Raw genomic sequence first — 4,488 nt, 5'->3', positions numbered from 1 at the left:
TTGATAATCGAGTATTTAAACCTTGGGTCGTCTTCTCAAGGAACTGCAGGGAAGTATGTTCTTATTATTGGTTATGAAGATTGTAAATTGGGGTTTGAGAAAGAGGAATAAATATGATAAATAATTTAAATGACAATTAAAATAAATAATTAACTGTAAAGCAAACTTTTGGCAAGGTATGAGAAATTGGAAGTCCAAGCCTAGTTACCCTTATCAATGATAATGAAAATTGAATCTTAATTCCACTTAGTTAACCTTTACTAAAGCAAAGGAAAGTCAAGTGACTAATTAGTTTGATCTTCGAATCCTATTTATTTCCTAAGAAAAGATTGGGATTATTGAAGTTCAATTCAATTAGCAAGGATATCAATTATCAATTATGTTGAGTTTGATAACTCCTGAGTTACTGATTTCTTAACCAAGACCAAAAAGGGAAAAAGTAAATCTACTGGAATAAAAATGTCTTCAGATTGGGAATAACAATAATGTAAATAAAAGAAAGCAATCATAAACTGAAATACCTCAAATAACATTAATCCAAAGAGTAGTCTGGAACATAGAAGAATTCATAAATTAAATTGAGAAAATAAATAAAAAATGAATATTGAACCTGATAAAAAGATAATTCTGAAAGCGAATAAAATCCTAAATCTAAATCCTAATCCTAAAGAGAGAGGAGAGAACCTCCCTCAAAACTAAATCTAAATCATAGAAAGTAACTAAATTGGCGAGCTCCCTCCTGAATGGATGCATTCTCCCACTTTATAACCTCTAATATGTGCTTTCTGTACTTGGATCTGGGCCAAAAAGGCTTCAGAATTCGCTGGGAGCGTTTTCTGTAATTTCTGGTGCGTGGCCTCTGTCACGCGTCCGCGTGGGTAACGCAGTTGCGTCATCTGGAGTTTTCCATGTCACGCGGTCGCGTCAGTCATGCGTCCGCGTCATATGCGTTTCGCTCAAGGCACGCGATCGTGTCAGTCATGCGTTCGCGTCGCGCTCTCTTCACACTGGCACGCGGCCGCGTCGTCCATGCGATCGCGTCACTGCCAGTTTCTCCAAAAACTCCGTTTTATGCTTTCCTTCCATTTTTGTATGTTTCCTTTCCATCCTTTAAGTCATTCCTGCCTTAGGAGATCTGAAACTACTCAACACACGAATCACGGCATCGAATGGTAATAAAAGAGATAATTAAAATGATTATTTTTAAAGCATAGGAAACATGTTTTTTACATTCATCACATAATAAGGAAGGGAAAGCAAAACCATGCAATTAACATGAATAAGTGAGTGAAGGATTGAATAAATTACTCAAATTAGGCACAAAATATATCATAAAATATGGGTTTATCAGCCACCCTTCGTAGTATATCGGATAAACGCAAACAAGTAAATCACCCCACTCCTCATCTTCTTGGAAAGGTAAATGTCATTAATCCTCCCCGTCCATGAAAACAATCCATACAGTTCCTTCTTAGATATGTCTTCCGGTAGCCTGTCAACAAAAATGGTGAACGAGTTCTGTTCCAAACGGAGAAAAGCTTCTCGATTCCAAACCCTTGAATCCTTACCAAGATGTTGAACATGCCTAGCCCTACCCCTCCCGGTGTTTCCCCACCCCTCTCTCTCTCTCTCTCGCACTCGTACTCCAGGTGTTATAGTTAACAAAAATTTTAGTAGATTATTCTATTTTTAATTTGTAGGTAACCTAAACTTCATTCCCGACTAAACGGAAACTACTTCAAATTTAATGATGGATTTTTCTTTGTGAAAGCGAATTGAACAAACCAAACAAATTATAATGGTATGTTATTCAGTGTAACTGTGTAAGCACAATAATTGAGAGAGAGAAAAAACAAGATGATGTTACTGGAAACAATGTTACTAGACAAGTGAAGAAGCACGTATACGTACACCAGTGTGACTTGTGTGTGGTCGAGATTGACAAACACAAGATGTGAGCTTCCTCCAAATCCACACCTCACTCATCTCTCCTCATTTTCTGATCCAGACTCTGGACAAAATCATAGTACAATTATGGTGTAAATTTTTCGTAAACAGAAGTGAATGTACAGAAACTTATTATAAATAGTTTTAAAATTGTATAAAATTATATTCCAGAAAGTATAGTTTGGTTTTTATTTAGTGTTTTACTTAAAAAGATTTATTCATTTAAAATAGTTTGAGGTAGACTTTCCATCCGAAAGCTTTAAATGTTTTTTATGTTGGGTGTGGCAACCGTTTCAACCACAATTGTGGAATTCTTTCTTTTTCGAAGTCAGAAACCACCTTGTTAAAAGAAAAATTAAAATTAAACTAAAAAGAATATAGAGAAATTGAAGAAGAATAATAATGGTGGAAAAAGCAGCAGTGATTAATTGATAATCGTAGGTGCTGGAACTTCAGGTTTAGAATTGATAAATTGATAAATTGATAAACTGCAGCATGCTTAACACAAAATTCAGTTCCATTCATCCTTCAACATCAACCCTTTGTACCACAGATCTGTGGAGCTTGCGGAGTTCGATGAGGTGGATCGGGAGTGGAAGGTGAAGGCTAAGAATAGAAGCTCCGGTGAGGTTGAGGAGTATTCTGGAAGGTTCTTGGTGGTTGCTACTGGGAAGACTGCTGAGCCACGTGTCCCTCTAGTTGAAGGTTTGAAAGGGAAATTGATGCATTCCACAGGGTACAAGAATGGGAAGGATTTCAAAGATGAGCATGTTCTTGTTGTTGGTTCCGGTAATTCTGGCGTGGAGATTGCTTTGGACTTGTCGAATTTCAGTGCCAAATCTTCCATCATTGTTTGAAGCCCGGTAGGTAGTTTCCTGTTTCCCTCTTACCCATCATAACTAATTTTGATAACTAATATTTAATATTTATGAAATATTATTTAGGTGAAGATTCAGATGTAGCTATTTTTTTTAAGTTAACAGCCAAGATTTTTTAAATTATTATGTTTTCGACTAATAACTTTATACGAAAACATATGCTTTCACCTATTTTTTAAGCCATTAATGTGTTTGGAAGTATTTGTATAGTTTCTGATGTATTTTGTAGTTTCTAGCTCTGTTTTGCGGATTAATATTATTATTTTCTTGTTTTGATTATTATGTAGGTTCATATTCTATGAAGGGATATGATGTACATTCAGAGATGTTGTTGAAGTATTTGTCCCCAATCACGGTGGAGAAGCTGCTCGTTATAGTGAGTAGGATCGTGTATGGAGATCTGAGCAAGTATGGGTTACCTTGGCCAAGTGAAGGACCTTTCACCATGAAGATCATGTATGGCAAGTTTCCTATAATTGACTTGGGAACTGTCAAGAAAATAAAGAATCGAGAGATACAGGTATATTCATCATATATGTATGTTTCTGCATGATGTTGTGTCCTAGGAATGGATAATGATAATATAATTAATCTAATAAAAAAATATCAATGTAGGATGTAACATAAGAATTTTTTTTCATATAGAAGTGAAACAAGTGATATATTTATTTTATATTGTGATTTTTTATATTTTTTAAAATTGTGGAAAAAACTAAAATCGAAGAACTTGATTTCTGTAACTAAAATTTTTTAATATTTTTAAAAACAAAAATCAAAAGGTCCGAATGAGAGGGTTTAATTTTTTTTATTCTCAGAATTTGATTTCTGCACCTTAGATTAAGGATACGTTTGGGAAGTAGCAAAAACTACTTTTTCTAACTTTTGAATTATGAAAAGTCACGATATGTGTGTTTGACACTATTTTAAAAAGAATTTTTAACTTCTCGAAAAGTTAATTCATAACTTTTTGCAAATATATGACTTCTTCTCTTGATAAGTCATTCTATCATTTCTTTAAAAAAAAGATTTCAAAACAAAAAAAATTTACTTTTATTTTTGGCTCGGTAAAAAAATACTGAAAATACTGCTCCCGCACCATTATTTTCACTTAAGGTTCCATCTGCTAGAAACATTGGCCTTCCACAATCATTTTTACGTAATGATTTATCTGCTGAAAACATTGACCCTCCATCACCATTTTAAAACAATATTCCATCTGAACTACCTATTGCATATATTTCTTCCAGTTTTTTTTTTTTTTTTATCATTTTACCATTTTATTTTTATTATTAAATTTGTATTTAACATTGTGTGTGGTATAAAATCTTAGTTTTAATTTTATTTTTTTTCATGTGATTTTATTTTTATATAGATAGCTTGCTATTTTTTTATAATTGTTAAAGCAAGTTCTCAACCCCATAAAAGAGGAGAAAATTCTAGTAAAAATAGCACATAAAATTAGCACATAAAATTAGGTGATGTTAGTCATAAATTAGGATATAAATTAACTAACTAAAAATTTGTCAAGTAGTTACTAGCTGTTGCAATTCCTGCACTCGATTCATATGAATGTGTTCAAAAGAAGAGGATCGTGTTTTTAAGAACGAAGTTATGAAGACATTACTTTCAATTTCATATGAAATAATGTAGTTTAATTGTAGTC

This window comes from Arachis ipaensis, chromosome B06 (genome assembly GCF_000816755.2).
Source record: "Arachis ipaensis cultivar K30076 chromosome B06, Araip1.1, whole genome shotgun sequence".
NCBI lineage: Eukaryota > Viridiplantae > Streptophyta > Magnoliopsida > Fabales > Fabaceae > Arachis > Arachis ipaensis.
Note: the sequence above shows the minus strand (reverse complement) of the source record.